This window comes from Cupressus sempervirens, chromosome 3 (assembly GCF_028749045.1).
Source record: "Cupressus sempervirens isolate cs-2001-9-10 chromosome 3, ASM2874904v1, whole genome shotgun sequence".
NCBI classification, from domain to species: domain Eukaryota; kingdom Viridiplantae; phylum Streptophyta; class Pinopsida; order Cupressales; family Cupressaceae; genus Cupressus; species Cupressus sempervirens.
In genome coordinates, this window is record NC_143120.1 from 662800053 (window position 1) to 662825792 (window position 25740).

Below are 25740 nucleotides of genomic sequence, written 5' to 3' on the forward strand. Positions count from 1 at the left end.
TAAATAGGCAATGGGAGGAAGTGGTTCATCGTGTAAATCTCAACTAGCGGGTGACTACGACTCCCTTCCTCAACCACATCAAAAACGGCATACATAAAGAAAACATACACGTAAACCATACACATGTAAGTATGGGGTAAGTATTCATAGCAAACACATATAAATCTAACATCATAAAATAACTGAAAGTCAGTACACGAACATATATATCATCATCGAAATAATTGTGAACATATGAAATGACTAGCACTAAAGTAACTCAACATAAATATATCAACTAAATATGAAATACAACTAATCAATTTTGGTAATCAAACACCGCTAATCATAAAACAAAATCAGAGATCTGGCCTAAAAGAATCTGACAATACCACAGAAAAAGTCAACTAGGGGTAGGCATTACAGCCACTTGCCAGTTTCAAAACTACTTCCCCAATTTTGTCCAAGTACAAAGAATGTTTGTAAAAGGAAAATGTATCTTGAAATATCTTTGTATTTGTTTTTGAGCCAAATTTTGACAAGTGTCTTCCCATGTGAGGTTTTTTGTAATCCTTATCTATAAAAGGATTTCCAAGATGTGGAGTGAGGGTCCAAGTTCTGTTATTTTTTTAGTGCTTATGTTATTGCAGTCGGTCCAGTCTTTTATGTCAATTGTATGTTGTCTCTATTTTGTACTCTTAGAACATAATGAATATTGAATGACAAAATTTGTGATATTTTGAGTTATATCTTGAGTTTTATATCAGTAATGTATTATTTTCAAAGAGGATGAATACAAGGGGAAATTATGAGTATCTGTGTTTCTGAAATTTTGTCTCCTTTTTCATGTCATTGTAGCTTTGAGATTGAATGAGTAAAGTTCTTTCAATTTAATACAACTTGGATAGGTTGTATGTCAATTCATTGTTGCTTTTAATTCAAAGAATTAAGTAAGTGCTTCTATGACTTGATAGGGTTTCTAGATATATGGGAGGGATATCATAAGAATGGGATCTAGGGTTAACAACTGATAAATTTAATTGCAAGTCAATTAAATAGGTTAAGATTTACTGATATGACTTTGTGTAGCAATGTATAAGGCATTGGTCATAAGTTAAGAGGCAAATTGGTACAGTCATTTGGTTGCATAATACACACTTAAATAAAAACCAGTTATCTAAATCTTCTACGATGAATTATATGTTGGTCATCCACTTATAGTTATAATTATTGAATTATAGTGTATTGTTGTAAACCAATGGTTAGCTTCAATTTCAAGAAGATCTCTGATCATTTTCTACTATAAGGGATAAATAATGCATAAGGAAAGTTATTAAATGAGTGATAAATCCCTAGGTACACCCGCCTTGGCCCTGCAGAGCCTAAAGTGTAGAAAGCCTTTGTGCTTTGTAAAGTTGGTCCGGATCTGAGTGAGTTCTTGTTGAATATGGGACTTAGCTGACCCCTAGGCATCCACTCTCTTTTTGCATCCCGGTGCCAATTTTGGAACCTATAGTTTTAAAACACCCAAACCAATATTACTCCACCTCAAGTATGCTTAAATACGATATTTCCTCCATGGCTAAGCCCACTTTTCTTGTAACCCTATTTGTAAATTTTTTAGGAAATGTTGTGCCTTATGAACCATACAGTAGAAATCTCCTTAAGCTTGTCAATTGATAAGTAGGACATTTTTCCCATAGTAAGTCAAATTGTGATATTGCTATTAGGATTCAACTATGTTGTTTCTTGAGTCAATCTCAATGACCCATGTTTTATGATTAGTAACTCACAAGAACCCATCTCTCGTGAGAATGAATTGAACACTTGACACCTATTGCATCTAGGTGATGCTCACAAAGGTGAAGCACTAGGACTTTTTGAGAGGTCACCCATCTCAAGCACTCTTAACTACAAGTTTTACTCCATTTACAAAACGTTCAACAAATATTGTACATTATAAATCATTCATTAAAAAATCCTTTAAACATTGTATATACTCGTCATTACACTTTATTATAACTAACTTAAAAATACACTTTTATATATTCACATATTTATATATAGTTTAACCCCTTCTCTCTGTACATATATAAACCATACAATGTGTATATATTTGTAAGGGTTAAACTATACAAATATATATATTGTATTGTCAAACAACCGCTCAAATAAATGTCCCACTACACTAGACAATACAATATACAATGTATGTGTATATATTTGTAGGGGTTAAACTATACAAATACATATATATTGTATTGTCAAACAACCGCTCAAATAAATGCCCACCTACGCTAGATATATCGAGCTACCTCTATTGTCATTCGACCCTTGAGTGTGAAATAAGTCCGAGTGTACCAGCTCCATTTGAAAAGGATGTCATTTTCTTGTCATCAAACTAAATTGCGTAGGTAGTTAAACGTAAACGTATTATAATCTATGGTTGATAATGCTATTCAAGAGTCAAGTCACATCAATCCTTTACCACGTCAAAAGGTTTGTATAAACTTTATCAAATTATGCAATGAATTGAGCCGGGATATTTGCATCAAAGACAACTAATATTAATCCCTATAATCCAAACGGTCTACCTCGCGCTTTGTCTCTCGTGTTTTCTTTAGTGAAAATGCCCATTCATTATGTGTAATCCATTTAGTATGAATGATTTTAATCACTAGTAGACACGGAGTTTTTTTATTTTATTTTTCAATGTGTACAATGAATTTTTTTATTTATCAAATCAAATCATTATGTAATATCAATTATTTTAACTAATATTTAGTTTTATATATTTATATGGTATATAAAATGGAGAGTCCTAAGAAAATGTGTATAGTTTATTTATAATTAATTTTTCAATCATATTTTGTGGATCATATATTAAAAAATTATCTTGCAAATATATATTTATTAGACAAATTATCATAAGTTATTAATTTAATTGAGAAATGTAAATGAAAAAATAAAATAAAAATATTTTTAATATAAATCTAAAATAATTTTTAAAATTTAATTATATTTTATTTATTAAAGTTACAGTTTATATGATAGATCATAAAATGAAATTTGAAATATTGGAAAAAAAATTATATTAAAAAATATTTCAAACTAATTTAATTAATCATTTAATTACATCATTTTTTACATAAAATAGATTGATGTAAAAGACTTTATTTTTTTAGATAAAGTGTATATATCTTTGTATAGATTTAAAGGATTAAATAGAATCATGTTTACTTTCCTATGTGTTCTTATATAGATTATAGGATTTAATAATATAATAAAATTTACAACAAGAGCTCTTGGGAGAGCTTGAGTCCCTGCCTTTGGACTATTGACAGCAAGCCTCATTCTCACCACCCTCATTCTCCCTCATTTGACAGCAAGCCTCATCGTCCATGCGAAGAAATCCATTGTTAAGAGCACTCTGTCAGGTCTCCTGGTCGAAGCTCGGGGCAAAACTTGTGTATCGTAATGGCGGTGAGGCAGTAAGTCATTCAATAAATGTTCAGGCTTTTTTCAGATGGAGCAACCTAGAAACTTTTGGCCGCCTCCTAATTTTCTGAGTTTTTGACTTACGAAATTCAAAAAAACCCCAGGAAATTGCCACATAACCAATCATAAAATAAGAATAAATATTTAATAAATAAATTTTAAATCAAACTTTACAAAACTTTGGAAAATATCATGCCATTATCTGCAAAAAATTAATAAAGGGGGGGTAAAAAAAAACATTAGTAACGTTAATGTGGAACGTGCCTTTGTTGAGAATTATAATATATATCAATTTGTTATAAAGATTAAAATTTATAAAATAGTGGTAACCTCTATATTTGTTATATTTATATTTATTTCTATATATTATTTATATTTGTATTTAATTAGCAAACTTAAAACGTCATGAGATATTATTGAAATTGTAGTTGACAAGGACAAAATAACCACGTAGGGTAAATTGTAGTTCGCTTTCACATTTGAACCTTCAGTAAACTGAGATTCATTGGGTCTTGAAATTGTGGCTCAAATTATTTTTTTTTGAAGTTGTTCAAATTAATATTTTTATTGGTTGAAAGTCGAGAATCTTTTTGACTAAAAATCAAAGATTCCAAATTCCCACTCTCAATCCCCTAAAATTTTCTTTTTAATTATAAGAATATTCAATTTTTCAAACAATGACATTATTTAAGTAAACATTATAATATAAATCAACTTTTATTAAATTATAACCCATTCAATATATAATATAAAATGGATCTTTTAAATATTAACCATGAAAAATAGAATCATGAGTGAATAAATGAATTTTGAATGCAAAGTAAATGTGATGACATTATGTGCTTTCCATAAGGCAGTTTTAAAAGATAAGATAAACTTACCCGTGAAGTCATTCGTTTCAAAATCTCGAGATCATTCCTTTACATTCTTCAATCAAACTCCTTAAAACATCTAACCGTGTGAACAAATATTAGTATTTTGAAGACAAATAATACATAAAATCTTACCTATTTTATATTTATATTATAGAATATATAGATTATAATTTATTATTGTTAGATTATATAATATTAATAACATATTAGAACTCGGCTATGAAATAATTATACAAATATATTGAATTAAACAAAAACAATTTACCAGAAACTTAGTTTTAGAATATCAAGGCCTTAAAAAAAAAAATTAAATTAAATTATAGAATTATATAATAAAATAAAATTAGCATATAGAGAGATCATTGTAAAGAAGTGTCATGTGATTGTATTTACTTTTGACTTTAGAACTTATTTATAGCTATAATACTAACAATAATTATAATTCTAATCAATTTTTAAAATTTTATCCTTGGTATTTCTATTATTTTTTTTTTAAATTTTTAATTTTATTTGATTATCTGATAACAATTGAAATTCTATCATGTATCATTATTAACGTAACATGGAGGATGCAATATATCTTTTTAAATGTTTTTGTAAATTCAATTGCATAATATTTTTATATATTTTGGGTACTTCAAAACAATCCAACCAAATATTTGATATCTAAGGGTATCCGTGACAAATTATCGAGAGCCAAAGATATCTCTTCAGAAACCATTTTTAAAGATCAAACAACTTGATCATAAGCTGACAGTTCAAATTTCAATGCGACAGAAAATCGAAGTGCAAGGGTTTCAAAATTGTTCTGATTACTATGATCATCGCCACCTTTGGTGTTATCTGCGGCCTTGCCTCCGCTACGGTCTATTGCTACTGCCCAATGGAATAACTAGCCATATCACTGTCGACCCTTCAATTGGATGCAAGCATTTATTTTGTTCTTATCTCTTACCAGACACATTTAATTCAGCATTACAGCTGTATCTTTGATGTTTTTTTGTCATTTTTAATTGAAGTTTAAAATACCCAAAATCTTCAGAAATTTGTATCAACCAATGAAAAATCTGGAATTAGCACATAATATATAAATTTTTTAAATATTGTCTCTCAAACTTTACAATATGTTGTAGGGAAAAAAATAATTGGAGGTAAAGGAAAACATTAGTTCCCTGCCTATCTAAAAGGCAGGGACTAATAACATTAAAGATTAGATATTCATCTTAATTTTGTAATAACCTCCTTGAAATACTTTCTTCCAAGGAGCTTTTTAATAATAAAATTTCAAAAATTAACCACACGAAAAGCTAAAATATCTCTTAGATGAGAACTCACACAAATATTTATGATTAGTGTAATCAATGAATGATAATGCAATTTGAGCCATAGATGGCAAACTCTAGAAGTTTTCATTTACAAATTGATAATGATGGACATGACCAATTTAAAAAATCGCTTTATTATTAAATTTAATATTTGTATTTAGGAGGCAAAATATGTTTTTTTTTAATGTAATGGAATTTTTTATGCCATGGTGAAAGTATTTCGTCCACTTTAGAGAAGATAAATTCCTACTAACTTTTCTTCTAGGACGACAGCATCTTCCCATCTTTAAGCTTGTCAAAACTCTAATAGTGAAATTGTATACATATATCTATTTTCCTTACGTTTCTCGTGAATTTGACTAAAATATTTATGTGTAAAAAAATTATTATAATTAACTTTAAAAAATATGTATCTTAAATGTTATTTCTCCCTTTTATCATTTTAAGTTAATATTATAGTATAAAATTGAGTTAGGGGAAATAACTTATATATTTTAATAGTTGTGATAGTAGTTGTTGTTTTAATATCTACATTTGTTAATTAAATGGTGGATAATATTTTTGAAACTATTGTACAATTAGTTGTAACTTTTAAGTTGTTATAATTGAATGGAATGTGTTCCTTTGTTTTAAAAATCAGTCAATAGCTATAGATTTAAACATTAAGCTTTTGAAAGTGAAATTTAGTTTTAAACTTTTATTGATATTCTTGCCAATAGTTATGATTCAGTAAATGTACAAAATGGTGAGTGGTGCACAAGGATAGGATGATCAGGTGAATAGTGGGAAGGTTGATAGGTTGTAGAACTTGAATCTTTGGGTTTGAATTTGGAGGATAATCATATATACGGTTCCTTTTAGGAGGGAGTAAATCGTATAAAGAAATTCATTCCCTTTTAGGTGGACTAAGAAGGTACTGAGGAAAATGAGATAGGTGGTTTTGTATGTCTAGCATATAGATGATGAGCAATCAAGTTGGATAGATCACTCACCAAGGTACATAGGTATGTGATTGTCAGAAGAATACCTAGATTCAACTACAAAGGAATTTTGATTAGCACAAATGAAAGCAATAATGTGTGATCTTCTCAATGCAGACATCCCTTGGGTTTTGTTCCTCCTTTCCCTAAGAGAAGGAATCATAATGTAATGAAGGTAAGCTCTATAAAATGACAAAGAGGGAAATGTACTTACCAAGATTCAAAACTAGAAATAGATTGTCAAGCTTTGGAAGAAATATAAACCAAATGAGATCTAAACTTATAAGCTAGAATCTACAAATCCTAAAACTATGGAAGCCTCAAGACAATGTCAACTTCTGAGATAGAGGTCAAGGTTGACACATACCTTCTCTACAAAAAAATATGAGATTTGAAAGTCCAACAGAAATTATGATCCTATGTCTTCTAATCTAGATCCTGAAAACCTTCTTGTTTGCAAATGTACACAAAAAAGGGGAAATTTTCTTGGTAAAGAGGGAGGGGCTTCTTTTGGTAAAGCCCTAGTTTAGGAATCAATCTTAAATTAAAATGGATATAAATAAAGTAATGCTAACATGTAGTTGAAGTGACTCTAATAATGGAGAATATCATACCAATTTTGATGCAATTATGTTAATGTAGTAGCTTTGACATGACATAAAAACAAGAAGGAAATAATGTAAGAAAAAACCTTATGTGTATGAATACTTGTAATTTGCCTCAATAACGAATTGAAGAACTTGAATACATAAAATTGGATCTCCTCTTTGATGGTCAACTCCTTTATCACCAATGAAGAAGGAAGCTAGATCTAGGAAAGGAAATGCATGATGAATGCTTGGATGGAAAAGGACACCTTGATTGCTTTCTTGAAAACTCCTTGAATGCACTTGCTTGCAAATTAGTGGACAATAAACTCATTCACAAATAAAGTGAGTAAGCCTCATTTTATATTGGTTTTTGGCATCAAAATCAAAAGGGATGACAATATTTTCCATTAGGTCTAGTAATAAATTAAAATTTACCTCCTCGGAAGAGATTGACCTCTAGCCTAGGTATAGGTTGAATTCAACCTCTACCCAAGGTATAGGTAGAGGTTGACCTATACCTTGAGATGTTAACTTCTAGGCATAAATTCCCATATCCAAAAATATAAGGGGGTTAGGGGAAATATGGTGAGATATGTGGGGAAATCAATCAATAATTCATTCAAATTATGATTTTTGGAATTGGAGGAATAAATGAGAAAACATACATAGAAATTAATGCCAACTTATGTTTTTGAGAAAGATTGGAAGAGGAAAAATAAGCAAGAGCCTAAAACATAATGGTAAGTTGTCAACCTCATCTGGGAGATCTTGGATTCAAGACTACTCAACCTTAACACATAATAATAATTCATTTCAAAAAATAATAATAAGCAATCATGTATTTGGCCCATTAACTTTTAAAAAATTATAAGATCGGAAGAGGGAAAAGGACTTTAATTTGAGTTATCAAATTAAATATGAGGTCATAATATACTAATCCATACTAAGGAGAGATAAAATGGTCTTACAACGAAAGTGTGTACTTTTTAAGATGGTACATTTACCCCCCAACCTTAGCAGGAGTATGATGCAATTCACACTCATGGTAAAGGAAGAGAAATAATAATATATAGATGATACACCTTGAAAGAAAACATATTTATGTGGCATAACATTTGATGATGTGGTCTTGAAACCTTAATTATGAGAAGAGGAATTGCTAAGTAAGTTGATGTATAAAATTGGGAGTGATTTGAAATTTCCACATAGGATTTTGAGAAGTGCAAGGTTAGAATTCTTAACTATTGGTTGTTCTCCCTTGTGACACTATCGTAGAGATTTAAACATTAAAATTTTGAAATTCAAATTTAGTTTTAAAATTTTATTGATATTCTTACTAATAGTTCTGATTTGGTAAATGTAAAGAATGGTGAGTAGTAAGGTGGATAGTGGGAAGGTTGATAGGTTGTAGAATTATGATATTGCTATCAGTATTTAACTGTGTGAATTTGAGTCAAACTCATTGACCCATGTTTCATGAGTAGTGATTCAACATGAATCCATCTCTCATGAGAATAAATAAAACACTTAGCACTCATTGGATCTAGGTAATGCTATCAAGTTGTAGAATTTGAATCATTGGGTTTTAATTGAGTAGAGAAACATATATATGGTTTCATTTAGGAGGGAATGCATCATATAAAGAGGTTTATTCCCTTCTAGGTGAACTAAGGAGGTACAAATGAAAAAATGGTACAGGTGGTTTTAAATGTCTAGCATATAGACTGGTGAGCTATCAAGTTGGATAGATCACTCACCAAAGTATGTAGGTATGTGATTGTTGGTTGACGAATACAAAGATTCCCTATAGAGGAAATTTGATTAGCCCAAAGGAAATCACTAATGTGTGATCTTCTCAATGTAGACATCCCGTGAGTTTCGTTTCTCCTTTCTGTAAGAGAAGAAATCATAATGTAATTAAGGTAAGCTCTATAAAATGAAAAAAAGGGAAATTTACTCATCAAGATTCAAACTTGAACATAAATTGTCAAACTGTGGAAGAAACATAAATTGAATGAGATCTAAACTTATAATCTAGAATCTAAAAATCCTAAAACTATGGAAGCCTCAAGACAATGTTAAGTTCTAAGGTAGAGGTCAACTTGGTAGAGGTCAATATTGACATGTACCTTCCCTACACAAAAATATGAGATTTGGAAGTCTAGTAGAAATTATGACCCTATGTCTTCTAATCTCAATCCTGAAAACTTAAAAATTTTCACATGTACACAAGAAAGGGGCAATTTTCTTGGTAGAGAAGGAGGGTATTATTTTGATCAAGCCCTAATTTAGGAATCAAACTTAAATTAAAATGGATATAAATAAAGGAATACCAACATGTAGTAGAAGTAAATTGGTGCAAGAGCACCTAGGTAGGCTAAAGGGTAGACCTAGGGATTCTTTAGTGTTTTTGGCTTGTAGTGATGCTAGACACATCACTAGATTAATAATAGGATCAACTTGGTCCTAAGGTGAGGTTAGATAGGTTAGAAGAGCCCTACAATGCAATATTGCTCCTAATTGCTCAAAATTACTCAATTAGGTCAATACAGAATTTTTGGATTTTGAGGTCCAAATAGGGTAATAAAGAGTTTTAGGGTCCTTATTAGGTGTTTTGTATCCATCTTAATCCTTTTGGAAAGTTTGGTAGCAAGTAGAGCAAGTTTGGGTAGATAATTTGCAAAATTGCAAAAATTGATCATTTCTTGCAAAGTTGTCATTGACAACTTTTGCAACTTTTATGCAAAAAGAGAAACTTATTTGTGGGAGCCCTTTAACCACTAAAAGTATTTGAAAGATTCCATTCCAAGCATATATAAGGTTGAACTCAACCTTTTTAAGGGGTTGGAAGAAGGAGAAATGACAATGTACGAATTGTGATTAGCATTTTACTTATTACAACAATTTCTTTCTTTGAGTTTTTTTTCATGCTTTGTACATATCAGACTTAGGGTTTTCTAAGTTGTAAGTGCTAGTGGTTGTTTTCCTTCATTTATTTTTTTATTTTTTGTGTTTTTACAGAGAGTTTTTTGTATTCCAATAAAATATTTTGTAAGTTAGTAGGTTGTTGTTCTGAACTGGGCAGCCATCACAAAATGGAGTCTTAGGGCCATTTCCCACCCTATAAAATGTACAACCTATTGGTATTTGGAACTAGACTCCTTCTAAATTATGTATAAAAAAGGAGAGCCCATGGGAAGTATGGAAAGAATTTTTAGTGTAATACCCTAGGCAAGCAAACCATGTTTGGTCAAGGATCACAAATCTGAAGAAGAGCATTTGGAGTGGATTGAAAGGTTTAATTCTTCAATCCAAGAACATGGTGAGTAAGTAGATGGTGAGGGCTAACTCCAATCTAGAGGAGGAGTCTTGGTAAGGATTTTTAGGAGGTTTAAAACTCGAACAACACCAAAATCCTTGAAACCCTCAAATTAAGCCTAAAATTATGCTTGGGCTGTTTGGACAAGTTAGCTACTTAAGAGTTAAAAAATAATCAAGTAATTTGAAAAGGATAAAGGTTATTTGTTTTGGCCATTTTTAAGGGATTTTTCAAAATATCTCAATTTTAGTGCATTTGGAGGGTTAATTCTTGTAGCCTTTTTCTAAGCACCTAAGCCCAAATTGACTTGTGGATTACAACTCAAATAGGATTTTGCACTTGTTTTGGGTGTATTATTTTGATGAGTAACATTAGGAATTCCTAGGTATTCATTTGACCAAATAGAAAGGTCCAAGGAGCATTGGGGTTTGTGAAAGTTTCAGCAATATTGTACTAACCTGTAGATGTACACAAGTTGAAGAAGTGGGATCTCTTTGATAAAATCCTTAGAGGAATAGGGTGTGAAAGAAACCCTATTTGATTAGGAGATTTTAGGGTTTTTGAGAAAGATTGATTGTCACATCAGAGTGGTATCATAGCAAGTTAAAGATTTGGGAACAGTTGGTGGATGTTTGCAACTACTGGAAAGTCAATGGAGAAACTAGCATGGTGACAAACATAGAACTACCCAAGGAAGTTGATGAACAAAGGGAGAAGAATAGAGTTCTTAAAGAATCCCTAGTAGAGGTGAAGATGCAACTAGATGCATTTGTTGAAGGAACCAGGAGAAAGGAAGAACAAGAATCTAAAAGGGGTAAAGAGGTAGCAGAAGAGGATGTAGTTCGTAAACCTGACCCTATTTTAAATGAAGAGCTCTTATTGAAGGCTATCAAAGTCCTAGGAGGAAAAGCTTTGGAAGGTGTACCACTTTTTGGTGGAAAGATGGATGTAGGTGTAGTCATGGACTAGATAGATGGCATGGAGAACCATTTTGAGTGTGAGGGGGTATCAAAGGCACAAAAGGTTAAAGTTGCTAAGTCAAGGCTTAGAAGCTTAGATCTAACATGGTGGAAATATGTACAAGATGAAAGAAATTTGACATGGGTAAGAATCCTATAGCTAACTGGAAGGCTATGATCACTAAAGTGAAGGAGAAATTTCTACTTGAAGACTTTGAAATTCATCTCTACAAGAGAAGGCAAGGATTGAAACAAAAAATCCTAGATGTGGCCTCTTATACTAAAGAATTTTAGAGGTTATATCTGAGATCCAAGTAGCAAGAAGATGAGCCAATCAAAGTGACAAGATATCTAGGTGGCTTGAAGTGGAATATCTAAGAGGAGCTCAATTTGTGGGCACCTACCACAATTTAAAGATGACATCAGCTACTTCTAAAGGTAGAGAAAAAGAAGAAAAGGAAAGGAGATTCTAACTTCAAGGTTAGAGGGAAGGGTATAAATCAAATAATATAAAGAGGAGGCTACCAAGGTAGAGGTAGTGAGCAGAAAAATCAAGGTGAAAGCAAGCCCACATAGCAAGCTAGTGATAACTCCTCAAGAGGTGGTTACAACAAAGAAAGAGGAAACCAAGAAGGATCAAGTAGATCTAATTCATAGTTTGCAAGTATGAAATGTTACAACTATGGTCACTTGGGTCATCTAGCCTATAGATGCCCAGAGAAGCCTTCTTCCTCTAATCAAGAGAAGAGAATGGAATAGGTGCAAGAGGACTACAGAAAGGAATCTGATGTAGACCACATTGAGTCTAAAAAAGGTGAGAACATCATGTTTAGGAGAGTGTTGATCAAACAACCAGCTCCTAATGAACCTAAACATAGGAGGGCATTTTTTAGGAAATGAGTTTTCGATAAGATTAACTATAAGAACTTAAAGTGGTAGACTCAATCCCTTTCCTTATCTGGGAGTGTCAAGGTTGTCTAAAAGGAATTTTTATATTACCATATTTACTTTTCTTCCACTTGGTTATTCCCTAATTATCAAACCAACATGTTAGAGAAAAATCATCAATATTTTCTTTGGTTTGATTGGTTGGGCAGTAACAAAAGACACTATGTTAATTGGGATTGGTGTAGTAGACCTAGGAAGTATGGGGGACTTGGCTTTTGGGATGTCAAATCTCATGGGGTTTCTCTTGTTTCTAAGTGGGTTTATAGAGAATTGTGGGGAGATGAACCATGGAAAATCCTTTTCAAAAACAACATTGCTCGATCTATTATTAGGAAAGAGAAAACATGGAATGATATTACTATGTGTGATATTGTTATGGGAGATTTCAAGATGAAGTTATTTGGTTCTTGTATTTCCTTTACTTTCTAGAAAGTATGATATTGGGTTAGATGGAAATTCTCCTCTCATGTAGCAGTGGGAGTCCAACCAAGGCATTGTGTTGTTGACCAATCAATCTGGTGGGGACTTTATTTAAATGGAAAGCCCTTAGCTCTAACTTAGAATTCTTTAGCTAATATATGGAATTTGAAAGGTATATCTTTGATTAGTGATATTTTTATTAATGGTAGGTTTGGCACTTGGAAAGGAATTGCAAGAAAATACAACATTTCCCATCCCAAAAGAAAATACTTACTTTGATCTCTAAAGCTCTCAATGGATTAATGGTTGGTAAAATAATGGTTACATCTAATTTTCTTCAACAATGTATGTGCAATGATGGTACCCTTTTTCTCCAATCTTCTACTAAGAATATTCATAGTATGCTTAAGAATGATGCCTCTATTTTCTCTTGTGTTACTCAGAGTTAGGGATTTGAATGTCCTTTCTAAGACTGACACTTTTTCTTCCATTATCTTTGTCACACACCTTCAAAACCTATGAAATTTTTTTTGAAATGTCTCCTCCTCCTCAAGAAACTTGTTGTTGTAAATAACTTGTCTTATGTGGGTCTCGAGTCAGTTGTGTGTAGTTTTTGTAATGAGTCTAAGACTTTTGAGCACTTTTGTTTATTTCTTGTATGCTAATAAAGTTTGGTCTATCTTTTTTGGCCTTCCTCTTAGATGGAATGTGAAACCTAGTCTTTCATGGAGTGAAATTCTAGTAAGATGTGTAGAGTCCTTTTATTTTAAACAATAAATTCTAGTCTTCTCTATCATGTGAATTCCTTTGGATGCTTTGGGATGATATAACTAGAGATGTGTTTCAAATGGAGAGAAAGCGACCTACTAAGTTTAATCTTAAACTCGTCCATTTTTCAATAATGATACATGTTTCCTTGGAGCTAGAGATCCCCAAGAGTAGATTTATTATGTTGGTACATGAAGGTTCATTGCATATTTTCAAAGACAATTTTCAAGTTGCCCAATAAGTTGAATCGTATCAAAGTTTTTTGAGCCTCAATGTACATGTTGAATTGAACTAGTTGCTATCTAGTGAGCAAAGTGGGAATGAATGTGATGTTACTTATCAAGACTCCTAATTTTCAAAGAGTTGCTTCTATGGATGCATTAGGGATTCCACCTCACAATATATATAATATTTCTAGTGCTTTTGTTTCTTAGTACCCTGATCCCTAGGATGGATGGAGTTCATCTATGATGTTGTTTTTTGGCAAGGTGACTATTATTTTGTAAGTTGCAATTTTTTTGTTATCCTGTAAGGACTATCACTAATACATTAGGGGTCAATTTGTGATGACATGCAAATGTAATGTTTTTTTCACTTTTTTTTTCAATTATAGCCTGACGACATCGCAATTGTGACACTGACGGGATATAAGAAAAAAAAAAAAAGAGAACGTTGCTCATTTGGCTCGCCACTGTCTTATTCTCCGCTACCAGACGCAATGGATGATTTAGGGAAAATTTTTGGAGGCCATTCTAATACTGAAAATTAATTTGGGGCTTTTGTAACCCTTGCAAGGCTCGGCTGCTCATTCGTTGGCTATGGTGCGACATTGGAATTAGGGCCATTTAAAGTGCAAAAGAATTTACCTTCCCTGCGGTTAAACCCATATTCATGGAACAAAGGTTATTATCATTTCTCAATCCATTTTATTTCTCAATGAATAGATTAATAGGTCACTATAGCTTCTAGTGATTGTTCTTCATACTGTGCGATGTTGACTTGATCTGAATGTTCTTAACTATGATTCTAATTTTATCATGCCCATTAATATCCTTCTTGATTGATGGCTCCAAGTATTAATATCATTAACATCTCCAACAGTTGGGTTGTTCAATATTTCCCAAGTCTACCACAAAAGTATTTTTAGTATTCTTTCTTCATACTCTTACCCACATTCAGATTGATTCTCTCTTCATCTTTTATTTGTTGAGTGGAAACATTTTCCAATTGTGATTGTTAACTCCTCTTCCCTTGGTAGATATCTCCATTTCCATTCCCTAAAGGTGGAATGTGCTCTGACACAGCTAGCATCATAATTAGCATTCCATTTTTCTTCCATGGAGAAATCTTGATATGGCTTCTGTTATGGTCATTCAATGGGATGTATCTATAGTTTGCACCTTGAGATAAGTACCTTGAGGTATTCACTTATCAATAAAGTGTTTAGATTTCGGCTCATGATGTATTTAAGTTCTTCAACTCTATATGCATCAACTTCTATTGTGTTGAATCCACATTCTCCATCACTGATTTGGATTAGTTTTGTATCTTTTCTTATCCTAGGGCCCTCTACATATCTCATCCCCAATCATATTTATGATCGGATAACTGCATTAGTCTTTGTTGACTATATATATCCTCTCATAGTAACGTTCGATTATGTATTGTATAGTAATACATCCTTACATTGGATTTTCTATTGCCCATCTTTCTACTTATCCCTGTCGTCAATTATTCTATGGACCTGTTTACTATTTACACATATAACCTCTCTGCTTATATTTATTTGAATTGTCTCACTGTTCTGAAATTGATTTGGTTTGTTGTCCTAGTTGTCAACTTGATTGTTGTTTGTGCTGATAGTATTAGTATATTCATCACTGTTACCTCCTTTTCCCGTGTTAATTTATGTCTTATTCTCTCTTGTCATTGCCACTGGTTTGGTAATATTCTTCTTATTCTTCTATCTATCCATGTTCTTCTAATTCTGAAGTATGCTCTCTATTTCACACATCTTCTCCGTAATCTAGGAGCATCTACTATATATCCCAATGATACTTTTCCTCCCTTACTATATATCCAATGATGGGAAAGGTCGCAACCTTTAGTAAGGACAAGTTTAATTGTTTATTTAGTAACTAACTATATTATATTCCAAAATGTATAATTATTTTTTATTATAGTTCATCAATTATTTCTAGTTTATTTAATGAATATAAATATATATAATTATTTTTGTGCCTTATATTTAAATATAGATAAATATCATATTATATAATTATTTGTTGAATACCTTATATTTTATTCATTTGTTATATTATATAATTATTACTAATAATCCTATATATGATATTATTAGTAATAATGTATAATTATTTATTGATTTTATTTTTTGTGAATATGATTACAATTATAATTATATATATCATTTATTTAATCTTATATTTAATTTGCATTATCATTAAACTTTTCTCATAAAAGGGGACGTTACAATTTTTGTGATTGTTTATGTCTAAGAATGAATGCTTCGAACAAAGATTAGTGGTGGATGATATGACGTATTTCTTTGAAAGTAGCTCAATTTTGGTGGAATATTTTCTATTTTTCCTTGATTTCCGATTACGATATACCATCCCTGCATTTGGATTTCTCCTACCCTATTTTGGCTAAAATTGATCAATCTTTGTCATGGATTTTATTTTTGTTTGCAATTCGGTAAACTATTTACTTTTCTACAACTGCATCATATTTTTGAGAAAATTCAGAGTATTTCAAACAATGCCATTTTGAAGCCACCCACAATATATTGATTAAGTTGATTTTTGCAAAGGCAAACATGTTATTTTTGGAAGCAACTGTGGGATAATAGAAACCATAATATCTGGATGTTGATATCCAAGGATTTGTCAATGAGTTACCATTGAAGTTACAACACCCGCAATGCTTGCCAAATACACCAACACTGCCATGCGTGCCTTGTACCGACTCATCTTTGGAACTCACACATTTTGCACCTAACACAAAATCAAAATCCCTCTCAAATATTCTATTTGTATTCCTATTCAAGATATAATACACCATAGGTCCATCCAAAGCCTTGACACAATGCCTCTTGCTCCTTGCTTGTATGCTAGATTGGCAATTATTTTTTGGATGTTCTGCTAGAGGTGTCTTTGTGACTATTGTATCAATTTTGTGGCATCTAAGTAGTTGTGATTTCTATACTAGAGATAGCATGGGATGGCTTCTACTCAGAAGAGTAGGGATTTGAAGAGTGGGAAGGGGCTCATTGCATTTCTCATAGTGCTCCTATGTTTTGTGGTGTTCGCAAAGATTAATGGTTCTTTTGGCAACGAGGATATTCATGGAGTAAAGCGCCTTCTAGAGCATTTTTTTTGTTTTTTTATGTATGTTCAATGCTACTATTTATATCAATACTTTGTGGCACCTGGTTAATGTATAAGCATGGGGTGGCTTCTATTTAGAAGAGAAAGATTTGATTAGGGGAAGAGGTTCATTGCTTTTTTCATGGTGTTCCAAAATTTTGTGATGTTTGCAAATATTAATAGCGATTTTGACAAGAAAGCTATTCTTGGAGTGGGATGTCTCAAGAGGATTTACTGAATAATTTATGTGGTGTCTGTGGTAGTTGTTCATTTAATGTTACTTGTGTAGACAATTTTATATCATGCATTATCAAAGCATTGATAAATCTACAATTTCTCTTCATCTTTAAGATTATTTGAGGAATATGTGCCCCTCAAGAGTAGTATTCAGCTAGAGGAATTGGATCCTTGAAATAGATGGGAAAGAATCTTTAATTCAACATTGAATTCCATATGAGCTCTAAATTTTGGTGTAATAGCATGATTCATTTCTAATGCTCTTTTGGGAAGAAATGCATTGTTTTGCTCGTGTTGGTGAATCTAATTTCCAAGTCCATTCCTTGGGATTCATTGTACAAGGACTTGTATCCACATGACTACTAGATTTTTTGCTCAATCAAAGAAAATATGGAGCTTCCAACTTCATTTAATTCAACAATTTTCCCCATGTTGATATAAAATATATAACCAATATTTGTAAATTTTGGTTCCAAACCTAACAACAAAGATGGGTAATTCAAGGACTTATAAAAGGTGGTGTTTTTAAGTAAGGGTAAGAAAGACAACTGTAATAAGAAGCTTTAATGAATGGAAATGCTAAATAATTAGATCCAGGAATTATGGTTTATTTAAAAGAAAAGGGTAAAAAATATATTATTGACCAATTTTGACTTGAAATTTGAAGAAAATAGTAAAAGAAACATCCAACCAATCAAGCCATAGTCCCAATAAAGACTCTCACTAGATATTTTAAAATCCTAGAGTACTCCAAAGATATGTCATTTCAATCCCCAATATTGCATAGCCCCATCTCGTAAGAGACTCATTTAGCTAGATAGTTGGCCATATTGTTCCATTCCTCCATTCCCTTGAGCTAGACCGAAAAGCTACACATCTCAAATTTTGATTAATCACCACAGCCAATTGCCAATTCATTCCCTCCACTTCCATCTTATTTAGATGAAATTTGGATTCTTTATTTTTTAATTTTTTAAATCAATTTATATATGGAGGATTCAGAAATTTAAATATTTAAATTTATCAAAATAGTTAGATCAACATTCAACTAAATATAGTTAAATCAAAGTAGTGACCTATATTTTCCTTAAAGTTATAGCAGTTTAATTTGATAAAGTAGTAAAGATAAAAATTTAATGGTTATATTTGCCAACAAAATAAGCTTAAAATAATTTTAATGATTTCAAAATTAAAAATCTCATATATAAACATTAGCAAAATTAGAACTTTAAAATAAGAATACTTGGTTGAAATAAAGAAAAAAGTTGAAGTGATTACAATGGTATAAGTCTTTCATGAAATGAAAATTCTAACTAATTAGATCCAGGAATTAAGGTTTATTTAAACTTTCCAATTCACCTTGCTTTTATTTAAAATTCTAACTTGCCAATTCACCTTACCTTTGTTCAGCTTCCCTCTCCTTGGGAACACTCCTAATTCAGCCTTCATCCAACCAACTCTTGATTTATGTATTCAAGGATTCCCCTGATCCTTATAATACCTCAATAACCTTCAAAAAACATAACTAAGGAGTTCCAACCCCTACCAAGCATCAGTTCTATCTCAATCTTCAAAACTGCCTTCAATAGGCCTGCCCAATTAGCCCTGTCCTGCAAGTAATCTGTACTTTACTCTCAAACTTCCCAAACAACCTAGTAACCTCTTCACCTTTTCAAATACCCTTTACTAATTTCTTGAAACCCTATGAATCTCAATCCTTCAACCCTTAACTGGTGTACATTTCTATGGCTGACCCTACATGCTTCTAAGCCTAATTAGCCCTCCATTTACAAATCAACCCTATCAAGGGTATATACTCTGACCCTATAACTTTCAATAGTCCTTATTTATGAAGCAAAATAAAGGATTTTGTCATCCTTTGGGCCATGGAACCCCTGGTTACAACCCAGCACACCATTCTTCTCCAATTCAAGCTTTTAAATAGGGCTTTCTCACAAATAACCCTAAACTCACTTTTGGGATGCAAACTTCGATTTATTTTCTTGATACATTCACTACTCCCTCGACTACTACTCTTGTTTCTTATAAAGACCTTACTTTTCTAGACTTTTTCCCATCTAACTGACTCATAAAACTGAACCAAAGACCCCTTGGTTGCCAACTGTCACATGACAGTAACAAACACTTTTTTAACAACACTCATTATTTGTTTTGTTATTCTTCGTGACAAGGACTTATAAAACCTTGTTTTTCATTCCTAGGGACTTCTAAAAGACTTTTAAAACAACCTTCACACCCCTATAATCTCAACTAACCCATTCAAGCCTTATTTGGCTTATGTTGCCAATATTGGCAATTTACAAGATCTTGCAAGTTTAGTGCATTTTACACTAGTTAGAGCCTTATTACATTATGTAAACAATATTATTCATTGCCATCAACCTATAACTCTTCCTAGGATACTCTAGGACTTCAAATGACTTCACAATGATCCCTTACATCACATTGCCTGTTCTTGGCAATACATTACAATTTGACAACTTTATGAAATTCCTTACATTTTGATGGCTTCAATAGCCATAATCCATCATCAAATGACTTGACATGTCTTCATTAGGCATTGATTTCCCTTGTTACCTTCATGGTCTCCTTCATGACTCTTGGTGTACCCTATAGGTTCATGTGTCCCTTAGGTATCCCTGCACCATTGTACCACTTCACTAGATGTGCTTCCTACATCAGCCTTGTTTTTATCTTCAACAATTACATCTCTAGTAGTAGTTGTTAATGTTTGCTGTGAATCATTATCTAGTTAAGCATCATTGATATTAACTCCCTGAGCCTGCTAAGAACTTTGTTCTGGCATTGGTGCATCAGAAATATTAACTACAATACCTACTGAGAATTTTGATCCAAGTTTGTGGACGTTTGATTTAAATTTTCTATCATTTCTTCAGAGGGCAAGACAAATTCCAGCTGTCCCTATCTAACTATTTCATTTCTTCAATATGCCCTATGGATGACCATTTCATTTCTTCAATATGCCCTATGGATGTCCCTATCTAACTATATATCTTTTAATTGCATATAATAACTAATTTACGTGATTTTTCATGACTATGTTTGACTCATATAATTGTGATCTCTCTAGCACTATGATGTCATTTAATATGTCTTGCTAAAGCTTGTAAAGTTTGTTCCTTTTGCCATGTCATGTAATATGTCTTGCCTTGTAGCTTATATGTTTTGAAATTGTTGTTAGGCCTTGTAGCTTATATAATTTGATTGCTAGAGAGCTTCTACAGTTAAGCAAGAAGGTCATTGCACGAGTTATAGCCATGCGCTCAGGTATGAAAATTATATATTTTTTAATCTAATGTATATTTTAACTAGACTTTTAGCTTATATGTTTTGAAATTTCTTTTAGTGGCTTAATGTTGTAAGGTCTCTTGAAATAAGATCTTCAGGTGGTTGGTCAAAGTTTTACAAATAATCTTATCCACAAATTTGTCTAGAGAAATTGATTGAATGTTATAAAAGGTGATTGGGTTAAATGTCTTAGGAATAAAGTCAAAGAAAGTATTTTTAAAATATTAAAGTATTTAGCTAGGTCTAAGAAGATTTGTGTACTTTCAACAGTTTTGCTTAGTTTGTGAAAGTTGTAGACCGAAGTTTTCATAGCCCAATTTTTGCTTCTTGCGAAGAACGATCATGTCAGATAATATAAGTGAAGAACAAAATAGGGAGACAATTGATAGATTCTGGTCTAACTTGAAAAGAAAAGGTGATGGAAAATGTTATTGTCCTTGCAAAATTTGTAAGGGCTTAAACCGTAGAAGACTGGTAATCAAACAGTTAAGAGACATTGTAGGGAGAATGGTCACATTGAAGGGGGGGCATGACTATCATCCATTGATAAGTTGTTCATTATATCATTTTAACAATTTATATACATATGAAATCACTTGATGATTGGTTGATGATCATGGTTTATTTATGTTAATCAATTTTATGTAGTTTGATCTCCCCAGGGAAGTACATGATATGAACCACAACAATTCGAAGAATATGGTTTTCAAAGTGGAGGAACATGGAGGTGCGAATATCCAAGGTGAAGATAATGATCCCATGGAAGATGACGATCATGCACCAGAAAACACAATTGAAGATGATGGTATAAATACATTGATCCATGACATATTTAGTCCAAGCATATCTGATCATGATGATGATGATAGCCTCGATGTACCTCTACTTGAGAAGGCATACGAGCCCCTATACAAAGACTCCCAAACAATTCTTCTCTCTACTCTATTGTTGTTGTTGAACTTGAAGGTTATGAATGGTTTATCCAACATAACAATGTCATGTATGTTAAGGTATGTCATATATGTCTTTATAGTTAACAAAGGGTGAATAATGTGTACCACTAATATTGTTTATATTAACAACTTATATTTTTTGCTGTAGATTGATAGGTGAGTTTTTGTTACCACCATCAAATATTCTACCTCACTCATATCGAGAATTATCTTTTGTTATGAAAGATATTGGAATGGAGTATGAAGCAATACATGCTTGTGCCAATGATCATATTATATATTATAAAGAACATGAATTTGCAACACAATTGCCCTGTATGTCATACGATTAGATATTGAATAGATTGACTAGCAAAAAAGGTGCCTCAAAAGGTTCTTCATTACATCTCCATTATTCCACGGATGCGACAATTATTTAGGTGTAGTAGCTTGGCTCAATTTATGGATTATCATGCACGCAATAGAAGTCGAGATGACATTATTCAAATCCCTACGGATGGTTTGATATTTATGCACATGGAGGAAAAGTGACAACACTTCAAAGAAGAACCTCGTAATCTTAGGCTTTTATTGGCAGCGGATGGTGTCAATCCATTTGGAGAGATGAGATCTGTTTACTCGGTGTGGCCTGTTTTTGTTATCAACAATAACATTCCTCCGTGGATGTCAATAAAGAGGGAGCACATTATGTTGGCAATGATTGTTCCAGGTTTCTTATCATTTGATAGTTATTAATTTACATGTACTTATAAATCTTGTAGTAAAACAGTCACAATAATTATGTAATGTTACTGTTCATTCAAGTAGGTAAATATCAAGTTAAAGATATGAATGTATATATTGAGCCTCTTATCGACGAGTTGGTGGAGTTATGGAACTGTGTCACTATGTATGACGTGTCTAGACCAATAGGACAAAGACAATTTCAATTCCATGCAATACTTGCATGGACAATACATGATGTCCCAGGGCTAACACATTTTTGTGGTATGTTATAGTGAATTCAAGTTGCGCACGATAATTCTAATTATAAAAATCAACATATTTAATATTCCAATTATATCATTATCTTGTAGGTCTTTAAACAAAGGGAAAATTTGCATGTCCAGTTTGTGGTCCAAAGATGAAATCTCGTCATTCAAAAAGTTTAGGAAAGCAGGTGTTTGATGAGTGTAGACACTTCCTCCACAGGAATCATAAGTATCGAAGTATGGAAAAAAATCTTTTCAATGGGAAAGAAGAGACTACATCAAAGCTACGAAGAATGACACCTTGCCTATGGAAGTTGGAATATAATAGAATTAATCGTCAAGGTAATGTTGTTCCACCTAATGGTTTATGTTTGTAATTTATATATTTCTATTGTGATTTATGTTTACTAATTGTGTAATTGATAATCGTGAAGGTCATCAAGGTAGTACTGACAACCTTCCAAAGGGACTAAAAAGCTATCCCAGACAATGTAGCAGGTTGCTCTACTACGAGCAAATACAAATTATGCATTTGTTTGATACTATGCATATTGGAAAGAAAATAATAGAGACATTGTGGAAAATATTGGATGGAAGGCATGACAAAGAAAAAATTGTCAAAATTTGTAATGACATTCATGAATCCAATCCTGCATTGAAGAATTTCATTCACTCAAATAGCAATAGAGATCAGATTAATATAAGTGCCCTTCCTTGGTTATTAACAGAGTAGCAAAGTGATACCATAAAAGAAGTCATACAAAAAATTTGATTTCCCACAGGATTTGCTGCGAACATAAACAATCTCATATAAAAAAAAAGTGAATTTGGGCCAAGGCTCAAAATGCATGATTGGCATACTTTCATCAAGGTAAGTTATGTTCTTCTGTATTTACAATATATTCATAAACTATGTGTACTGTTCATTATGTTATGTTAGAAAACAATGAAATGATTGGTTTAGAATTACTGTAGTACGTGCTTCCTCTATCTCTCCCAGAGCCCTTCAACAATAACATCAAACAAGTGATATACGATCTTGGAAAATACATGAAGTAAGCAGTAATATCTGTTCAATTTGTTGTATATATTTATTAGATTCGTGATTTGTTTTTCTTGCTATGTAATCTATTGTATATTATTTTGTAAAGTCTCGTATCGATATATTTTTTGTGACTTGAATCTCTTAATGTAGGTGGTTGCCATCTAAAGAAATCCATAAAGAAGATATAAACTATTGGAAGAGAAGAATTCCTCATTTACTATGTGAAATGCAAAAGTGTCTACCTCCAACTTTTTTCAATGCACAGGAACACTACCTCATACACCTAGTTGAGGAGATTGAATTGTGTGGACCTATACACACTAGGTCAATGTGGATGGTTGAGAGGCACTTGAAATCTTTGAAGGCTTTGGTTTGACAAAGAGCACATCCTGAGGGTTTTATGGTAGAGGGATATATGGTATACTAGACTATGGTGTACATTACTGAATATCTTCCTAAGTTTGTATCAAATATCTATGTAGATCGCATTTGGGATCTTGAGCCTTTTAAAAAATTAGAAGGGGAGTACTTGATGGGGAAAGGACATTGAGGAAAGTGAGAGGTAATAAATTATAAGATGTTATTGTAATAAATTATTTCTTAATCTTCAAAATAAATCGGTTGTAAGTTGTCTATTTTTTTTTGGTACAAGTGCTCGAGAGTGGGATGCACTACATTTGTATATTGCAAACAATCTTGATTGGATGATGGTATGGATTGAACGATGTCAACATTCTGGTCGGACATTAACATAGGAAGGTGTATCTTCATTGGTTAAAGAAGCTCATCGTAATGGAGATTCCAATGTTACGCAAAGGGAAATAGATTTAGCATGTGGTTTAAGAGATTTCTAGGTACGCACAAATTTATTAATCACCTATATGTTTATCAACTCATGATACAATAATTTTGACATGTTTCACATATTATTGTAGGTTAAACACCACAAGGCTATGTTCTGTAATGGTCAAAAATTTTGCGTCAAAGTGTTGGATGACACGAAGAAAACTTGTGATTCAAGAATAACTATAGTCTTTCAAGTGACTAATATTTCATCTAGAAACAAAAAACTTGTGATTCAAGAATAACTGCAGTCTTTCAAGTGACTAATATTTCATCTAGAAACAACTTACATCCTCGAGAGTCTAAAAATCAATACTATGGCATTTTGGATGATATACTTGAGTGTGACTTTAGTTCCTTCAAATTAGTACTCTTCGTTGTCAAATGGTATAGGCTACGACTTAATCCAAATGATCCTGATAGAACTGTTATTGAACATGATAATGGATTTACAATTGTTAATACAAGGTTGTTTGAGCCAGTTGGGGATGAGCCCTATGTTCTTCCAAGCTAATGTGAGCAAGTATTTTACTCAGAGGTTCCACATAAACTGGGTTGGTCATTTGTTGTTAGACATGAACCGAGAGGAAGTCCAATAAAGTATAATGCGATGGAAGAAGAAGATATTGAAGAAGTAGAAGATGATGTAGATGTTGTTACTGATGATGATGATGAAGATGATGTTGATATTGATGATGATGATGTTGATGATGACAACAACAATGACGACGACGACGACGACGACGATGACGATGATGGCGAGGATGATGATGGTGATGACGATGATGATGATGACGAGGATGATGATGATGGTGATGATGACAAAGATGATGATGATGAAATTTAGAGGTATGCCATCAATCCTTAATCTATTTAATATTCATTTCTTGATAGAAATATATTTGTCTTATATGGTTACATAGTTTATTCATTATCTATTTAAAAGCTACAAGTTTCAACTACAAATAGAATATTGCTAATCTAAATTAAATATTAATCTAAATTAATTAAATAAAACTATTTAAAACACATATTGATGCATGAATGTATTGAGCCTTATTTTCTTTCAAGTCAAAAGCATTTGTAAGTGTTTAGTTTAGAAAAGGGAATTCATTAAATATCTATAAAAGGGAGTTGTACCTAGAATAAAATTCATAGGGAAAACATAATATAAGTGCTTAGCCCTTCACTAGGCCTACTTCCCTAGTAGGCTTATAATGTGAGCCTAATTTAAGTGTTATATTCTATACCTTTTAATGTTTTTAATTTTTATGTGATGCTTATGATGGATGTGATTATGATTATGCTCATGAT